This window comes from Dipodomys merriami, unplaced genomic scaffold, assembly GCF_024711535.1.
Source record: "Dipodomys merriami isolate MVZ:Mamm:240054 unplaced genomic scaffold, mDipMer1.0.p SCAF_48, whole genome shotgun sequence".
In the NCBI taxonomy this organism is placed as follows: domain Eukaryota; kingdom Metazoa; phylum Chordata; class Mammalia; order Rodentia; family Heteromyidae; genus Dipodomys; species Dipodomys merriami.
The window spans coordinates 3,555,156-3,575,737 of NW_027206046.1; the positions used below are offsets into that span (position 1 = coordinate 3,555,156).

At 44.0% G+C, this 20,582-nt stretch overlaps 1 protein-coding gene across 2 annotated transcripts in view; it reads right to left on the minus strand.

Moving 5' to 3' along the window:
- Positions 1 to 19,017, minus strand: part of Znf609 (zinc finger protein 609) — a 165,958-nt gene extending 146,941 nt beyond the window's left edge. For both annotated transcript variants that reach the window (XM_069995178.1, XM_069995180.1), the window contains exon 1: positions 18,920 to 19,017. The gene's annotated coding sequence lies outside the window, so the exon portion shown is untranslated. The remainder of the gene's footprint in view (positions 1 to 18,919) is intronic.
- Between the last annotated feature and the right edge of the window lie 1,565 nt (positions 19,018 to 20,582).

Here is a 20,582-nt window from a genome sequence, read left to right on the forward strand (position 1 = left end):
CAGGCGCTGGTGGCTCACACCTGTAATCCTAGCTACTCAGGAGGCTGAGATCTGAGGATCGAGGTTCAAAGCCAGCCCGGGCAGGAAAGACTGTGAGACTCCTAACTCCAATAAACCACCAGAAAACCGGAAGTGGCGCTGTAGCTCAAGTGGTAGAGTGCTCCCCTTGAGCTGAATAGCTGAAGGACAGTGCCCAGGCCCAGAGTTCAAGCCCCACGACTGACCAAAAAAAAAAAAAAAAAGGAAGTCTGAGACTACAGCTCAGTGGTAGAGTACTTGCCCAGCATTGATGAGGCATGAAACTCTGGATTTGATCCTCACCAACACACACACACACACACACACACACACACACACACACACACACACACACACACACACACACACACACACACACACACACACACACACACACACACACACACACACACACACACACACACACACACACACACACACACACACACACACACACAGAGGTGGGGGGGGGTAAGCACATACCAAGCACATTACCTAGGTAATCTGAGTACCAGCAGAAGAATCAGTTAGATGTCAGCTTGGGCTACACAGTGAGTTCCAAGACAACCTTAAGACAGGCTTAAGACCCTGTCTCAAAACAATATAACAAAGTCTAGGGGAAGTTTAGGCACATTTCACATTCCTTAAAAAGTAACTGCTCCAGTACTATCTTTGCTTTCATTCTCACCTATACACTTCCAGAGCAGGATTAGTCCACAAATCAGGTATTCTAAATCTACCCAACTCTTAGGAAGCAACAGATGTTTCTTAACCTAAAAGGGGGTTATATCTTACTGGGCATTGGTGGCTCACCTTTTAATCCTATGTATTCAGGAGGCTAAGATCTAAGGATTGAGGTTCAAAGCCAACCAGGGCAGGAAAGTCCATGAGACTCATATCTCCAATTAACCACCAGAAAACCAGAAGTGGCGCTGTACAAAAGAGCAGAGACGGAGGCCAGGCCCTGAGTTCAAACCCGAAGACTGACAAAAAAAAAAAAAAAGAAAAAGTAATTGTGTCTGAAGGGGATATTTTTTGTTGTTGTTTTTTTTTTTTTTTTTTTTTTTAGGTCCGGTTGTGGGGCTTGAACTCTGGTTATGGGCACTTCAGCTCTACCACTTGAGCCACAGCGCCACTTCCAGCTTTTTTCTTTTTGCTCATGTGGTACTGAGGAATCGAACCCAGGGCCTCATGCATGCAAGGCAAGCGCTCTACCACTGAGCCACCTTCTCAGCCCTCTGAAGGGGATATTGACTGACATGTGGAAGAATCTTGCATTGTTAGAAATGTGTTGTATTGTGCTTTTTTATGGCTGATACACACACACATACACACACACACACACACACACCCAGGATATATATAAGATTTGTGCAAGAAATACAGGAAGGGTAAATGAAGAGCCACAATATTCAGTATACACATGTGAAATGTACACAGGTAAGCTGGGATAGATTTGGGACAGATGGAGGAGAATGATGGAAGGGGTGACAGTGATCAATATGCATTGTACTTAGTGGCTCAAGTGGTAGAATGCTAGCCTTGAGTAAAAGAAGCTCAGGGATGGCGGGTGCCAGTAGCTCACACCTGTAATCCTAGCCACTCGGAAGGCTGAGATCTGAGGATCACGTTCAAAGCCAGTCGGACAAGCAAGTTGTGATACTCTTTTCTCCAATAAACCACCAGAAAAATGGAAGTGACACTGTGGATCAAGTGGTAGAGTGCTCACCTTGAGCTGAAGACAGGCCCCCAGGCCCAGAGTACCAGCCCCACCATAAAAAAAGAAAAAAAGAAAAAAAAGAGAAAAAAAAAAAACCCTCAGGGACAATGCCCAGACCCTGATTCAGACCCAGGACTGGCAAAAAACAAAAAACAAAACAAAAAAGATGGAGCTCTGGGCTCTACCATTAAGCAACAACTGAGGTATCATAAAGCAGCAGTTTATGTAAAAGGAACTATGGTACCATCTTCGCAGGTTAGTGTTACTTAGAAAAATAACAGGAAGCTGTGCACTGGTGGCTCAAGCCTGTAATCCTACTTACTCAGGAGGCTGAGATCTGAGGATCACAGGTCAAAACCAGCCTGGGCAGGGGAAACCAGGAGACTCACCTCCAATTAACCACCAGAAAACCAGAAGTGGAGCTGAGCTCAAAGTGGTAGAGCCACTATCCTTGAGCAAAAAAGCTCAGGGACAGCATCCAGATCATGGGTTCAAGCCCCATGACTGACCAAAAAAAAAAAAATCTAAGGGAGACAAGTTGCCCCAAAACATAATAGTATATGAAATGGCTGAGAAAGAATATTTAGTCAATATAATAAATAAGTGTTGATCTCATCAAAAGGTGTGACATATTAAGAGAATTCAGTAAGGAGAAGGCAAAAGAATATAATATGATGTTTATTATTTATAGGAATATGGAGATTGCACTGCAGGATCATGTGCCTATAGTCCCAGCTACTCAGGAAGCTTCCAGACATGACTGACTGCAATTTTCACCCTGATTAACTTCCAGGAATGCCAGCTAGAGAAGTAGCCAGGAGAAAGGAACACAATGAGGAGCTATTTCCCCTCAGTGTCAGCTGTACTGGGAACAACTGCAGACACTGCCTCTTTCTCTCTGCTAGACAGAAAAGCATCCACAAACTCCAGGGGGAGTGCCTAACTGCCCAGTATCACACTGGTACTAGCCAATCTAATTGAAAGCTGTAACCCTCTCAACCTCCTATACTTACCCTCCTCCACACTATTAATGCCCTTTTACCTTGCTCTGTTTTTCCTTTTGCATCATTTATCAAGCTCTTAATATTATAAAATTATTATTTCTATCTCCTTCTAAAATGTAAAATCTATGAGATTGAGGGTTGTTGTTGTTGTTGGTTTTAGTTTTATCTATTTTATTCAGTGATACATCTGAAACAGAACAGAGTCTCACATATAATAGATATCCCAATAAATTTTTATGGAATGACAGAAGTAAATAAGAAAAGCTAACCGGGAACTGGTGGCTCATGCCTGTAATCCTAGCTATTCAAGAGGCTGAGATCTGAGGATCACAGTTCAAAGCCAGCCCAGGAAGGAAAAATCCATGAATGAGGCTCCTATTTCTAGTTAACCACCTGAAAACTGAAGTGGAACTGTGCCTCAAAGTGAGTGTTAGACTTGAGCACAAAAAATAAAAATAAAAATAAGCCGGGCGCTGGTGGCTCACACCTGTAATCCTAGCTACTCAGGAGGCTGAGATCTGAGGATCGCGGTTCAAAGCCAGCCCGGGCAGGAGAGACCGTGAGACTCCTATCTCCAATAAACCACCAGAAAACCGGAAGTGGCGCTGTAGCTCAAGTGGTAGAGCGCTCGCCTTGAGCTGAAGAGCTGAGGGACAGCACCCAGGCCCAGAGTTCAAGCCCCACGACCGACAAAAAAAAAAAAAAAAAAAAAAGAAAGAAAGGAAGGAAGCAAGGAAGAGAAGGAAAGAAGGAAGTGCTGGGGACGTGGCTTAGTGGTAGAGTGCTTGCTTAGCATGTATGAAGCCCTAGGTTCGATTCCTCAGTATCACATAAACAGAAAAAGCTACCAGTGCCAGTGGCTCACGCCTGTAATCCTAGCTTCTGAGGAGGCTGAGATCTGAGGATCACAGTTCAAAGCCACTCCAGGCAGGCTCTTATCTCCAATAAACCACTCAGAAAACTGGGAGTGGTGCTGTGGCTCAAAGATTTCTTAAGGCTTTTACATCTGTCTAGTATTTAGTATGGGATAAAACATATGAACCAGCTGTGGCTCAAAAGATAGAGTGCTTGCCTTGAGCAAAAGAAGCTCAGAGACAGTGCCCAGACCCAGAGTTTAAGCCCTAGTACAAGAAAAGGAAAAAAATGTATGAACCAAAGTTGGAATAAAGATTACCGAGTTTAGAATAACAGAAGAGGAAACATTCACAAATAATTTAAATTTAAGACAATATATGATAAAAATGTTGAGTTTTGTGTGTGTTGTGTTCCCAGTGGTAGAGTGCTTGCCTTGCATGCATTAGGCCCTGGGTTCGATTCCTCAGCACCACATAAGCAGAAAAAGCCAGAAGTGGTGCTGTGGCTCAAGTGGTAGAGCACTAGCCTTGAGCTGAAGAGCTCAGGGACAGCGCTCAGGCCAAGTTCAGGCCCCACAATCAACAAAGAGTGCGTGTGCGTGCGTGCGTGCGTGCGTGCATGCGTGCGTGCGTGCGTGTGTGTGTGTGTGCGTGTGTGTGTTGTCAGTTCTGGGGCTTGACTCAGGGCCTGGGACTGATTCTGAGCTCTTCTTTTGCTCAAGGCTAGCACTCTACCATATGGAGCCACAGCTTCACTTCTGGTTTTCTGGTGGCTAAATAGATATGAGTCTTACAGACTTTCCTGCCAAGGCTGGCTTTGAACCGTGATCTTGTGATCTCAGTCTCCTGAGTAGCTAGGATTACAGGTGTAAGCCACCAGCACCTGGCTTATAACAGGGATCTTAAGGGGAAGAGAGGAGATAAAGGGAGAGAGAGAAGGAGGAGAAAGGAAGGTAAAATGAATTATGAAGATCGTGAGTGGGAAAAAGTGGGAGTAAGTAAAACTTCAAGATGGGGCTGGGAAGGTGGCTCAGTGGTAGAGGGCTTGCCTTGCATGCATGAGGCCCTGGGTTCGATTCCTCAGCACCACATAAGCAAAAAAGAAAAAAGGCGGAAGAGGCACTGTGGCTCAAGTGGTAGAGTGCTAGCCTTGAGCTGAAGAGCTGAGGGACAGCGCCCAGGCCCAGAGTTCAGGCCCCATGACCGGACCCCCCCCCCAAAAAAAAAGCTTCAAGAACATGGTAAAGGGCTGGGAAGGTGGCTCAGTGGTAGAGCACTTGCCTTGCATGCATGAGGCCCTGGGTTCGATTCCTTAGCACCACATAAGCAAAAACAAAAAACAACAAAAAAAACGGAAGTGGCGTTGTGGCTCAAGTGGTAGAGCGCTAGCCTTGAGCTGAAGAGCTGAGGGACAGCGCCCAGGCAGGCCCAGAGTTCAGGCCCCACGACCGGACCAAAAAAAAAAAAAAAAAAAAAAGAACATGGTAAAGTTTTTTGCTTGTTTGAAGGAAGAATTGTATCTGGGGATTTAATGCCTTGGAAGCATTGAAATACATTGCAATAGGGGGAAAAAAAACTAACAAAGAGGTAAGCTGAAAAGATGGTTGTAAAAAGATAGAGTGAAAAATATTTTAAATTTGATTGATGAAGGCCAGCTTTGATCAGGACTTGAAGAATTTTGAACTGGCCCATGTAGGCCACAGGAGATATTAGTGGTTTTTCAGCAAGAAATGAAATGTTCACTTGTTTAGTAGGGAACTGGTGGTTCACTCCCCTTATCCTAGTTACTCAAGACCTGGGGGACCACAGTTCAAAGCCACCTGTGCAAAAAAAAAAAAAAATTGCATCTCTAATCAGCAAAATACAAGACTAGAGATCTGGCTCAAGTGATACAGCACAAGCAAGACTAAGAAAGCTTAGCAAGAACATGAGGTCCTCAGTTCAAGCCTTGGTACCAGACCTCCTCAAAAAAAGAAAAAATATATATATATACACATTTAAACACACACACACACATAAATTTTAAAGTCTAAGGTAGGTTTCTTTGGTACATACTCATCTAGAGACAGATTTGTTTTTTTTTTTCTTTCAGAGCACTTTAGTTGGAAATCATACATTCATTAGTTGACTCTTTTAGACTACAGGTCCCAATACAACAAGGATCATGTCTGGCATAGCACATGAAGCACACAATAAATATCAGGTAAGTGAATAAAACTAAATTATAGCAGGAGCATATAGTATGAAATAAAGAGCATAACCATGAGATAATTACAGTACTAGACACAGTACAAAGGCTTGAAATAGCACAGTTGAAACAGGCAGGTAAATGGCAAGATAGCTAATTTAATGAATGGTCAGATGAGATGGCAAGGAAGAAAAAACAACAGTGAAGTCAAGCCGGGCACCAGTGGCTCATGCCTATAATCCTAGCTACTCAGAAGGCTGAGATCTGGGGATCGCAGTTCAAAGCAAAGCCAGCCCAGGCAGGAAAGTCTGTGAAACCCTTATCTCCAATAAACCACCAGAAAACCGGAAGTGGCACTGTGGCTCAAGTGCTAGAGCTCTAGCCTTGAGCTGAAGAGCTGAGGGACAGCGCTCAAGCCCAGAGTTCAAGCCCCATGACTGACAAACAAAAAACAAAACAAAACATTGAAGTCAAAAGTTTTGAGCAAGAGTAGTAATGCTTAGAGAAAAAAAAGGGTAGGAATTTCAGAAATTACTAACTGGAAGTACATATGAAAATAGATATTAAGTAGAAAAAAAAAACTTCTTCCTTTCTTGTATGCCTTGCAAATTAAAGTGTCACTTTTAAATTTTACAATTCCATTTCTCCTTAGAGTTCCTTTCCTTAAACCATTCCTAGGACTGACTCTACTCTAGAAGCATCAGTTTGAAAATAAAGAAATACTGAGTTCCATACCAACCTTCAGAATCTATAAGCTTACAAGGTATAGCTATGAAAATCCTCATCAGCTCCCATAAGTGAAGTTCATACCAACTTAGACTCAAAGTATCGCACCTAGAAATACTATTCTGTACAGAAGACAGAGCGGGCACTGAAGCTTTCACCTACAAATACTACACTCTAAAAACATGAGAGGCAGCAGGCACCAGTGTCTCACGCCTACAATTCTTGCTAAGATCTGAGGATCATGGTTCAAAGCCAGCCTGGGCAGGAAACTCTGCAAGACTTATCTTCACTAAACTTATCTCCACTAAAAATCCAAAAGTCAAGCTATGGTTCAAGTGGTAGAGTACTATCTTTGAGCAAAAGCAGCTCAAGGACAGTGCTCAGGCCCTGAATTCAAGCCCCAACACTGGCACCAAAAAAAAAAAAAAAAAAAAAAGGCTCAAGGCACAAGTGCACAATGTGTTACTAGTATACAACATGTCTTATAGTGGAATCTAGATTTCAGGCTATGGTCTGATTTTCAAAGACTGTGTGATCTACTCTGGCCACTTGCTAATCCAGTCCCCTAAGTACCACATGACACTTAAAACTTATCTACAAAAAAAAAAAAAAAGAATATTTCCAATACAAATCTTCATAAAAAATCTCACATTCAAGATAAGTATTCCAAAACAAAGTTTAGATTACCTGAAAATTAGTAATATGTGACAGACAGATGGGAATAAAGAAAAGCATTCTGAAGGCTTCTTAGGAGCCAAAACCAATGACAGTTCTATCTTCCAGATTTTCCTATTCCAAATCAATGGATGCTATAAATGCAAACTTAAAAACAGTGAATGGGCACAGCAGCCTCAACATTGTAATGGTAGCTACTTTTGGAGGTGAAAATTGGGAGACTGAAGTTTGAAGCTAGTTCACACATAAATGGAGTCCTGAAACCATTTCAAACAATGGCTAAACATAGTGGCACATGCCTGCTTTCTGAGCAATGCAGAGAAGCACAAGTAAGAGGACCATAGCCAGGTATAAAGCAAGACCCTCACTTGAAACTACTCAACACAAAAAGGGGCTAGAAGTGAGGCGTGAGTGGTAGAGCATCTGCCTAGCAACTATGGGGCACTAAATTTAATCCCTAGTAACAGCAACAAATAAGCAAAAACAAAAACAATGAATGGTATTCCCAATATTCAAAAGTACATTAAAAGCCCAGCACTGGTAGTGCATGCCTGCTATCCTAACAACTCAGGAGGCTAAGATCTAAGGATCATGGTTCAAAGCCAGCCTGGGCAAGAAAGTCCATAACACTCTTATCTCCAATAAACTACTCAGAAAAAGCCAGAAGTGGTGCTGTGGCTCAAGTGGTAGAGTGCTAGTCTTAAGCAAAAGAAGCTCAAGGACAGTGCTCAGACCCATAGTTCAAGCCCCAGACCACCCCCACCAAAAAATAAAATAAAATGAAAAAAAAAACATTATTTGTAATAATCTACTCAGAAGAAGCCAGAAGTGACACTGTGGCTCAAGCTCAGGGATAGCACGTAGGCCCCAGGACCAGCAAATTTAAAAAATTAGGCTGGGAATGTGGCTTAGTAGTAGAATGCTTGCTTAGCATGTATGAAGCCCTGGGTTCAATTCCTCAGAACCCCATAAACAGAAAAAGCCAGAAGTGGTGCTGTGGCTCAAGTGGGAGTGCTAGTCTTGAGCAAAAGAAACTCAGGAACAGTGCCGAGACCAGAGTTCAAGCCCCATGACTGGAAAAAAAAAAAAAAAATGTAGAATACATTAGAGGCCAATGGCTCATACCTATAATCCTAGTTCTTCAGGAGGCTGAGATCTGAGGATGGAGGTTTGAAGCTAGTTTGGGCAAACAAATGTTTGATGGAAGTAGAAGTGTGGTTCAAATGTACCAGCCTTGAGCAAAAGAGCCAAACCAGAGTAAAACGCTCTGAGTTCAAGGTCCACAACATACCAATAAAATAAAATAAAATAAAAACTGGATTGAAAGCCCCAAACCTAAGAAATGGGAAACACTACTACAACTCCTAATGTGAAAAATTGACAACTTGGTTATACAGTAGTTTTATTCCCTTAAAACTGTTGGATGGGGCCAGGCATGGTGTTTTATGCCTGTAATTACACTTGGGAGGCAAAGGGCAGGAGACTAGTTTAGGCAAAAACACAAGACCTTATCTAAAAAAGAACCTACAGCAAAAAGAGCTGAAAGCTTGGTTCAAGTGGTAGACTTGCCTAACAAGCTCAAGTACCCGAGCTCAAACCCCAATGCCACCAAAATAAAACACATAAAACATCTAGGCACTGACAGTTTATGCCTGTAATCCTAGATACTTAAGAGATTGAGATCTGAGGATGGAAGTTCAAAGTCAGCCCAGGCAGGACAGATAAAAGAGAAGACTCTTATCTCCAGAAGTGAAGGTGTTGCTCAAATGGTAGAGCAGCAGGTTAGAGCATGAATTGTAGACTAGAACTCCAGGCCCTGAGTTCAAGCCTCAGTATTGGTGCACATGTATACACGTGTGTGTGCACATGTACACACACCCCATATAAACAACAAAAATAAAAACAAATGTTTACAGGTTGGAGATACATATGTACTTCTTCAGCATGCATGAGACACTGGATTTGAGCCCTGGATCAAAACCAAAATAATCCATAAATTTTTTCCAAACAGAACATTGTTTGCATCAACAAGTTAATTCAAAGCAGGATTTTCATTGATTGCAAATACCCAACCAGCCTCTGCAATTTAAGCTCAATAATATTTGGATACAAGAAATTATTTGGCTGGGCACCGGTGGCTCACGCCTGTAATCCTAGCTACTCAGGAGACTGAGATTTGAGGATCTCGGTTCAAAGCCAGCCCTGGCAGGAAAGTTCGTGAGACTCTTATCTCCAATAAATCACTAGAAAACTGGAAATGGCACTGTAGTTCAAGCAGTAGAGTGCTTGCCTTGAGATGAAGAGCGCAGGGACAGCGCCCAAGCCCAGAGTTCAAGTCCCACAACCGACAAAAAAAAAAAAAAAAGAAATTATTCGATCGCTGACTGAAGTTAGTTTTTTTGTGTACCAGTCCGGGGGCTTGAAATCAGAGCCTATGTTCTGTCCCTGAGCCTTTTGCTCAAGGCGAGCACTCTTCCACTTGAGCCATAGGCTTAACTGGCAATCAGAGTTGTTTGAACTTTCCTGCCTAGGTTGGCTTCCAACCATGATCCTCATATCTCAGTCTCCTGAGTAGCTAGGATTATAGGTATGAACCACCAGCACCTGGACTGAAGTTAGTTCTTACTGATATGTATTAAGTTTTTCCAGATATGATTTCCTGTCTGCAAGCCTTTGTTTGAGGTTCCTTTGTCTTTGTTTTGTTTGCAGTTTTGTTTCCCACTTCTATGTCTTAGTCACACTAGAAAAAGATCTATGTGCTGGGTGGAGGTGGCTCTCACCTATAATCCTAGCTACTCAAGAAGCTGAGATCTGAAGATCACGGTTCAAAGCCAGCCCAGGCAGGAAAGTCCATGAGACTCTTACCTCCAATAAACCACTCAGAAAAACTGAAGTGGTGCTGTGGCTCAAGTGGTACAGCACTGGCCTTGAGCTGAAGAGTTGAGGGACAGTGCCCAGACCAGAGTTCAAGCCCCACAACGGACAAAAACAAAACAAATTAAAAAAAAAAAAAAAACCTGCCAAAACAGGAAGCTTAATAAAAAGTACAACTTTCCAAAATATCAATGACAAGTTAAGAGTCAAACCTCAAAGAAATAAAGATGCATTCATTTGCCCTTCTGCACACAAACTACATTTTTTGTTATTGTCGTTGGTTGTGGAGCTTGAATTCTAGGCCTGGAGGCTATCCCTAAGCTCTTCAGCTCAAGGCTAGCACTCTACCACCTGAGCCACAGCACCACTTCCGGTTTTCTGGTGGTTAATTGGAGATAAGAGTCTCACAGTCTTTCCTGCCCAGGCTGGCTTTGAACTGTAATCCTAAAATCTCAGCCTCCTTAGTAGCTAGGATTACAGACATGAGCCACTGGCGCCCTGTGTGACATTTCTGACACAGTATTTCCATTATTAGAAATTCTACATGTGAATGGAACTTTGGAGATCTTCCTGCCCAATGTGCTTATTATACAGATGAGAAAAGTAAAAGAGAGAAGTAATTTTCACAAGTCACACACCTAGAAGCATAGCAATGACCAGTACCTAGATGTTATGACCCCTAATTGTTTGTTCTTTATACTTATACATAGCGTTAGTTCAGACAATACCTCCCTGGGAAGGTAGCTTAGTGGTAGAGTGCTTGCCTTGCATGCATGAGGCCCTGGGTTCGATTCCTCAGTACCATATAAACAGAAAAAGCCGGAAGTGGCACTGGGGTTCAAATGGTAGAGTGCTAGCCTTGAGTTGAAGAGCTCAGGGACAGCACCCAGGCACAGAGTTCAAGAGCCACAACTGACAAAAGAAAGAAAGAAGCCGGGCGCTGGTGGCTCTCGCCTGTAATCCTAGCTACTCAGGAGGCTGAGATCTGAGGATCGCGGTTCAAAGCCAGCCCGGGCAGGAGAGACCGTGAGACTCCTATCTCCAATAAACCACCAGAAAACCGGAAGTGGCGCTGTAGCTCAAGTGGTAGAGCTCTCGCCTTGAGCTGAAGAGCTGAAGGATAGCGCCCAGGCCCAGAGTTCAAGCCCCACGACCAACAAAAAAAAAAAAAAAAAAAGAAAGAAAGAAACAAACAAACAAAGAAAATGATAACCCCTCTGAACAACATCTTAATAATAACAATAAAACTATATTTTAAAAAACTACAGGGCTGGGAAGGTGGCTCAGTGGTAGAGCGCTTGCCTTGCATGCATGAGGCCCTGGGTTCAATTCCTCAGCAACACATAAGCAGAAAAAAAAAGCCAGAAATGGTGCTGTGGCTCAAGTGGTAGAGCGCTAGCCTTGAGCTGAAGAGCTGAGGGACAGCGCCCAGGCAGGCCCAGAGTTCAGGTCCATGACCGGACCCAAAAAAAAAAAAACAAAAAAAACCTACAACCTGCCAGGCACTGGTGGCTCACACCTGTAGTCAGTCCTAGCTACTCAGGAGACTGAGATTTGAGGTCATGGTTCAAAAACCAGCCCAAACAGGAAAATCCATGAGACTCTTTTGTTATTGTTCTTGGTTGTGGGGCTTGAAATCAAGGCCTGAGCCTCTGTCCCTGAGTTCTACCACTTGAGCCACAGTGCCACTTCCCGTTTTTGAGTCGTTAATTGGAGGTAAGAGTCTCCAGGAACTTTTCTGCCTGGGCTGGTTTCAAACCTCCATCCTCAGATCTCAGTCTCCTGAGCAGCTAGAATTACATGCATGAGCCACCCACACCCAGCCTGTGAGACCCTTATCTCCAATGAGCCACCTGAAAACTGGAAGTAGAGCTGTGGCTCAAAGTGATAGAGTGCTAGCCTTGAACAAAAGAGCCCAGGAACAGCATCCAGGCCATGAGTTCAAGACCCATGACTGATCAATACACAAAAACAAAAAACAATCTGGCACATATTTCTGAGGCATTTTATAAATTATCACCTGCCAAAATGTGTCCCCTATGTGCCCACCAAATGTACCTCTTTAAGGAGAGGCCGCAATACAGTTAAGGTAGTAAGTATATGAAAAGTGGTACTTCTGACTAGATAACTGACTGTACAAGAACCAACAACTGTAATGCCAACAATCAAGAAAGGACTGATGCTACAGGAGTAGAGATATTGCTGGAAGCCAAGTAATTCTGACAATGAAATAAGAATAAAAATCCAAGAAGGAAGTTGGCTAGACATTAATTAATGACCACAGAGCACAGTTAAGGGGGGGAAAAAAAGAAGAAGGCCATTTAAAAGCTTGCCTGGCATCAGACAGCTCTCCCAGGCAAGGGAAAGTAGGAGAAATTCTCACTCACAAGAGAAACTTCCTAGCTTTACCCCTGAATGATGGGCTACATATGACCTAATAGGTATTTGCCATCTCTTATTTCTGGGACTCTGATCCAAGAACAAACAGCAAGAGAACCATGAAAAATCAGCCCTGCTGGATCTGGAGTTCTGCCTTGACAAGATATAAAGCTCATTCATAGATCTGACTGTGTTCATGCGACTGTAGTTCAACTCCTGCTGCTAGAGCAAAGGGAGGGGGGAAAGGAAGACAGAAAGGGGTGAAAGGGAGGGAGGTAGAGGATCTGGATTGAGACTATGATAGCTACAATAATTAAAGAGTGTTTCCAAGCTGCTAGAGAAGTCTTCAGAGCAAAGAACTAAGATGAGAGATGGGGAGGAGGAGGAACACAAGGAAGCAAACTATTGAGAATACTAGGGAAGAATAATGGTTTATGGACACAAAAAACAAACTCTAATAGCTTTATATGAATAAAGTCATTAAGTCTCTATTCTTTCTCAAAAGTGAATGCTGAAGTATTAACTATTACTAGGTTACCACTTCAAGTCAGGTTACAAGCTAGATTTAAGCAGATCTTTACAAATATCATTGCCTATATAGTGTCCAAAGGTCCTAGCCTCAGAGTCAGTTTGTCTCTCCTTCTGTCTGAATATAACTTCAAAACAACTAATGTAACTTTATTTCTCTTCAAACAGCTAGCCTTCCTGAGAATTCTATTAATCCATTATATGAGGTGGGAGGGAAGGAGAGAGGGGGACGAGGAGGGAGAGGGGGAGGGGAGGAGGAGGAAGAGGAAGGGAAGGAGAGAGGGAGATAGGGAGAGGAAGAGAGGCCAATGACCTAATTCAGAAAATTAGAGGTACAAATAAAGTGAGAAAAAAAAATATCAAGGTACTTGCTCATAAATTTAAGCTTAGGACCAGATGTGGTGATACATGCCAGCAAAGGCTGGATTATAATTTTAAGGCCAGCTTGGAATTACATAGTAAGACTTTGTCTTTAAAAAAAAAAAAAAAAAAAAAAAGGAAGAAGGGCTGGGAATGTGGCTTAGTGGTAGAGTACTTGCCTAGCATGCATGAGGCCCTGGGTTTGATTCCTCAGCACCACAGAAACAGAAAATGGCAGAAGTAATGCTGAGGCCCAAGTTGTAGAGCTGAAGAGCTCAGGGGCAGTGCCCAGGCCCATAGTTCAAACTCCACGACCAACAAAAAAAATAAAATTGTTTTTTGTTAAATAATAAAAAGGGCTGGGCAAGGTGGTTTGCACCTGTAATCCTAGCTACTTAGGAGGCAGAGATCATTACCCTATCTTGGCCAATAAACTGGGTATGCTTGTTATTCATGATAGCCCAAGCAAAACCTCAAGCCTTTATCCCTCAAAAATAGCTAAAAACAACAAAAAAAGTTGGGGTTGTGGCTCAAGTACCTGCCTAGCATGCAAGCATGTGAGAGGTCAAAATCCTGTGTAGATGAAAAAGAAAAACCTCAACTGGCTACTAACATGGTATGAACATGGAAAGAAATACCATCTTAACAGAAGATGATAACCTCAAGAAAAATCAGAATTTTCAGCAAGCCTCAAAAATAGAAGCATTCTTCCAAGTTATAGGATTTTTTTGCGGGGAGGAGGGGGAACCAGTCCTGGGGCTTGAACTCAGAAGCCTGTGTGCTGTTCCTGAATTTCTTTGCTCAGGCTACCACTGTACCTCTTGAGCCACAGCTCTGCTTTTGGCTTTTTCAGGGATTAAGTGGAGATGAGGGTCACCTGCTTTCCTGCCCAGGCTGGCTTATAATTGTGATCCTCAGATCTCAGCCTCCTGAGTAGCTAAGATTCAATGCATGAGCCATCAACTTTTTTGGGGGGGAGAGGGGGTCAGTTGTAGGGCCTGAACTGTGGGCCTGGGTGCTGTCCCTCAACAATTTAGCTCAAGGCTAGCACTCTACCACTTGAGCTACAACACCACTTCTGACTTCTTTTGTTTTTTTGCTTATGTTGTGCTGAGGAATCGAACCCAAGGCCTCATGCATGCAAGGCAAGCACTCTACCACTGAGCCACCTTCTCAGCTCCCTTTTATATAGATATTTAGAGTCAGGTGCTAGTGGCTCATGCCTATAATTGTAGCTACTCAGGAGACTGAGATCTGACGATCACAGTTAGAAGTCAACCAGGGCAAGAAAGTCACTCTCATTTATTTCCAATTAACTACCTTCCCCCCTCCCCCCCAAAAGTCAGTAGTACAGCTCTGGCTAAAGTGGTAGAGCACCAGCCCTGAGCTAAAGCAGCTCAGTGACAGCACCCAGCCCAATTTCAAACTCTAGGATAGGCACGGTGTGTGTATACATGCATACACATACACACACACACACACACACACACACACACACACACACACACACACACACACAAATATTTAGTAGAAATATTTTTTGACATGATTTGGCTCTCTGTAATGATTTAGTTCTAACACGTAATGCTAAAATTTTAGGGACAAGTTAGACAGATGCTGGGAAAAACTTAAAAACGATGAAAATAACAAGTGGAAGATGCAGACTTCATGTAAAGAATTACATTCATAAAATAAAAACACATGCAAATTTCTTCAATAAGGCATGGCAGGGTAGAACTAACACAAAAAGTCATCCTTTGCACAAAACCAGCTTGGGTATCTATCCAGTGGACTGAAGCTGTTTCACCACACTGAATGCAAAGAATTTTCTGCTTCCCATTCCTTTCTAATAAACAAGATCTAGAAACACCAAATTGCCATTATTTCCTTCCCATTCATAGCGTATAAAGCCAGAACTCCCAGAAATACAAAAGAGCTATGTAGGACCATGTCTAGAGAGGGCATGATGCTCTGTAATCTAAAACAGACAGAGGATCTCTTTCCTTTATTCCATTATCATTTCACTAACATATCAACAATAGTATTAAGAAATGTGAAACAAAGTGCAATTTCACACATATGAGCTGAACCTAAATCACAGAGGACCAAGTATTTTCTTGTCACTGTGGCATATGATTCTTCAACCACCTGCTCAATAATCCCTCTTCAGCTGCACAGCTGCTGCCTATGCCACATGCCTTGCTAGGCAGGTGCTTTGGTGAATTACCTGTTCTCTAGTAAAGAGTCCTTCACTGACACTTAGTGGACCCACAACCTACCAATCAGCATCACTCATCTTCATTTTTGCCTGTCACAACCAACTTTTATCAGAGAGGTAATGTAAAGACATATTTAATACATCGATTTTGTATTTCCTAGAGCATTTTTGTCATACTTTGTTTTTAAAATGAAACTGATTTTTGAAAATCAAACAAGAGGAAATTAAGCTGCTGAAAAGAAAACTTGCCACACAACAGAAGGCTGCCTGCTTGGCAATACTTCCTTCCAGAATAATTTTCCACAATGGGAATAACAATTAGTTAGCTGCCTTTGGAGCAGGTCAAAGAGGCAGAAGTACTAAAGTACCTGGCAGAGAAGAACTAGAGAGGGGAGGCAGAGTAAGAACTCTTGTGGAGAACAAATATTCCTGTTCCTAGTCTACATGCTCAGGCAGTAGTGTTGGGAGTCATGTAATAATGAGTGGCACTTCTCCATGACAGAGCAATCAGTAAACCCCTCAACAAATTATCCTGTTCCAGTCATTTAGTTGCTATATGCTAATTGCAACATAATTACAACCAGGAGCCAAAATTATGTTTCTACTATATCTTCACACAAAATAAGTAGTAATCTGTCCAGCTTTCTAGACCTATTGCAAGGAATTATTTCCTACCAAGAAACTGGGGGTGGGTGGGGGGAGAGGAGGAATTCAAATGATCTCTGAAAGATAAAGTCATGATCAGAAGACTCAGAAGATTCCTAGTTGAAAGGGCTCATCTCTGAGCCCTCATCTCCAATCAGGGCAAATTTAATCTGAGGCTTCTGTCTTTACTGTCACCTGACAGTACTCAGATATAAATGCCAACAGCCCAAGAACAAAAGGCTTTGGATTTAGTTTAACTAAGGCTTCACTCAGAGACCTAGGGCAGATATAGTCCAAAGATAGCACCTCTTGTAAGCCTAAAGACAGTTCTACTATTGAAAAATACAATCTGTTCTCTCTTATCAAAAGCTTAACACCTATGTGACAAACCATTATTTTAAGAAACTCAGTGAAACAGATGAATGAAGGAGGCACCCATCAGACTCATTGCTACTGAAAGACCTTTACCAAAACCAAAGGTTAAAGTTCCTGTTCAACAATACCCTAGGGAAAATGGTTGGTTGGCTGGGTGTATGGTGTATTATTAAGTCTCCTCTTACAATGCATTTTATTTCTAATCTTTTTAGAGAAAACTTCACTGTCCTACATGATTTTTTAAAAAACAAAAACAGTACCTAAATATTATTTGGGCACTCTATGAAACATATAAAAGATAGTATTTCTTCCTTCTTCTCTCATTAAGAACCTCTAATACCTAAATGATTTTTAAGTGTTTATCCTTTTGGCAAATTTCTCCCTAACACAATGAACAAGTCATCTCCTTTCATCAGAGTTAAATTATAAAAGGAAAGTTGGTTTGTTCCCACAGCTTGTCTGGGTAAGCAAATTGGGTGGCTTTTTTTGTGGTGCAATTATTATTGACCAGGAAGTCCCCATTTATAAAAAAAAAAAGAGAGAGAGAGAGAGAGACTTGGTCCTTGGCTCCCTATCTTAGGTTTGCACAGGGTTTTAGCGGTATTTTTAAGCCAATAAACAAACAAAAAAAATCATGACATAAATGTTCCATTTCTATTTTTTTTTAATTTTAATATGATGGCTTAAGTGTAGAACCCGCCATTTGCAGTCTTCTTCCTTAAAAGATCTGACACAAAACATCAGGGTTGATTGTCCCAGACACTAATCCTCCACAACTTAGTACAAGCTAACCAAAGAGGCAGGCACAACATGGCTGGCACCCCCTATTCTTCTGGAAAAAAAAAAATGTGTGTGCCAATGAGCTCTGCATTGTTCCTCACTCAAAAAAGAAGAGCCTTTCTTTCTGGCCTCCTCCAATGGCAAGCCCCAGTCTGGAAAAGGAAGAAAATGACACTGAGGAGCCTGGGAGATGGAGCATATCCAAAGCTCTCAGACAAGACTTGAACCTATGACCTTCACTGTGTACACAATAGGCGGGTGAGAGAGACCGGGTTTATCTCTGCAGCAGCAGTTCTCAGCCCTGGGGTAGCACTCCTGATAAAATGACACGACTATTGTGTGTGGCAGCAGAATAGTCATCTCCACACAACAGCCTAAACCAGCACTCCCCTCCCGCCCCCAGACAAAGCAGCAGGGGTGAAATTAACTCAAGGCTGCAGAGCAAAGCCTAATACAGCAAAGAGAGGCCTGTGGGGGCTTTAGGGACTCTCCCCAACCCCTAGGGCTCTGGACACATGGCTGGAAACCAGACAGGCATTCTCCCCAATCTTTCCCACTCTCATTTAGGTTAGGAAGCTTTTCTTGAGAGAATTTAATCATCTGTGATTTGTTCAGAAATATTCCCCCTGAAGGGCTCTGATCTCTTCCACCCTGTGTGAGCCTAATTCCTAGAAGCTGAAATGACTGTTTGCTAGCTGCCTGTTTCACAAACACACATTAATTGGTCAGATGTGTCTCCTCCTCCTCAACCCCAGAGGGAGGAAGGAGAATCTGAGCAAAGCACAAGAGATGATCCAACCGTAATTACACATAAAGGGAAAAAGAGGGCAGCGTGGGGTTTCCAAACAGGACAGGGTCACACAGACTCTTCCCGGGGAGGGGGGGGGGGGGGTTCCAAGGAGAGCAGTTAAAAGTCCAGACCCCAGGATCCCTCCATCTTGAAGACAAGGGCAATATAGTAAATGTGACCTGCAGACTGGAAGGGGCACACACCCACAACCTACTTACTGTAGGCTCCCAGCCACCTTGCTCTCCTCCCGCCCCCACCCCCCCACACACCCCGGGCCGCGCACACGTCCTGCTTCCCACCCTTCGCTCCGAACCCCCCCCACCCCCGTCCCCAACCCTGACTGGTCCCCAGTCGCCCAGGGCCCCTCAACCTATCCAGACTCGCCTCAGAAACTCTCTGGGCCTGCCCCCCACACACACCACCATCAACCTTGCCAGACCCCCCCTCCCCAATTCCTCTCTCCCCCCCCTCCCCACCCCCGGGCACCCACCCACCCCCCTTACCCTGAGCCTTCAACCCGCCCCGGCCACGCTTTGAACTTCACCCCGCTCCCCCGACGCCCCCTCCCCCACCCACCCAACGACCCCCTCCCCCCATACACACCTTCCCCCTCGCTCCGCCCCGGCCCCCCCAACCCCCACTTCCTCCGTCAGGCGCCGCTGCCCCGGCCCCCCCCCACACTCCGCTCCCCTCAGCCCCCCCCACCCCCCACCCCCGGCTTCCGCGGCGCCGCCGCCCCCCCCCTCCTCCCGCAGCCCCGGCTCCACACAAAGCTTCGCACTCACCGCGCGGCCGGTCCCGGGAGCCGCCACCTCCGCCCGCCCGGGGGCCCCGGGCCGTAGAAGCCGCCGCTGTTAGGGGTCCCAGGCCGCCATCCGTTCCGACGGCCCCTCCCCCCCCACCCCACCCCGGCTCCGGCTCTCCGCCCCCCTCCCCGCGCCGCTCCGCCCCGCCCGGCCGGTGCCGCCTTGTCCGGGGCCGCGGGTCCCTCAGCCGCCGCCGCCGCCGCCGCCGCCGCCGCCGCCACCGCCGCCGCGATCCGGGACAACCAGGGCTACCTAGAAGACCAGGACACTGGATTCTAAGGACCTCGGATCTGGACTCAGCGCTGGTGTGGAGTGTGGAGCCGGTGAGCGCAGGGAAAACCCGGAGCCTGGATGAAAGAGTCAAAGCTACATCTCCAGTGCGCGGAGTCCTTTGGAATCGTCGCTTGGGGAATGCAGGAAAACCCGGTGAGCCGGTTGAAAAAGAGATAAAATGAGAAACGTGGGTTGGACAGTTCGAATCTAACGCTCTCTCCTCGTGGAAAGAACCTTCGCTGCACCAGACTTCTCGCACAGAGGTCTCTAGAGAAGTATTGTACCTTAAATAAAGAAGATTCACTAGTTCCATACGTGTCCTTCAAACGGTAGAGAGAGAAAATGCCCACATGAGGTCTGACCGTGAACATTCACAAAGAACAGAGGAGCAATCACAGCCCGTGATAGTTTCATTGATTTTTAACTCTTAGTTCTTCAACCCCCTAACTCTTTGCCTTTGTTCTCCAGGATTTCTTTTTAAAGGATTACCATGTGTTCCTCTACAAAGTAACCATTTCTAATCCTTGTATATCTTCTATTCCCTCACCATTCTATTTCACTAAACTTTGTTGTTGTTTTTTTATTATCCACAAATCTTTATCCTCCTACCCACCACTCTGTGGCTGATGGTAACTTTTTATCTTTCCCTACCTCATTCACCTGGTAGCCCAAATTCTCACAGTTCTGTGTTCAGGCCATGTTTTAGGAACCATCTCACCAGGCATTTGTGAAAGTCATGACCTCCTAAAGACTTCCACCTCCTACCACAAACAAAACTTTCCTTAATTCTCAAGGCTGCCCCATTTAGCTACTACTATGTCCTTCCTGTGTCCTTGACCATTTTTTTTGTCTTTTCGATTATCTCTCTTTATCCAGAGGCATCTTTCAAGAGTGCCACACATGTGACCATTTAGCTACTTTGGAAGTAGAAAAGAAGAGGGTTTAGTATTGTAGATTTATGTGACTTAACTAAGGGTTAAAATTCCATGCTTTCCATTGGTGAAGCACGGCTACCACACTGGAGAGAAATAGCAAAAGTAGAGATAAAAATTCTTTGAAATGGAAAAAATGACCAAAATTGTTCAACTTATTGGATATACTGTACAATGAAAGAATCCTAAATTTTGATTTATCTAAATTTTGATTAAACCAAGGATTAACAAAGTATGGCCTGCAGGAAAAAAACTCAGACTCCTTGTTTCAGTATGTCCCTTGAACTGAAAGTAGGTTTTGTATTTTTAAAAGTTAAAAATTAAGCTGGAGCCTCATGCTGGTGGCTCACACCTGTAATCCTAGCTACTCAGGAGGCTGAGATGTAAGGATCATGGTTGGAAGCCAGCTGAGGCAGCAAAGTCCACAGTATTGATCT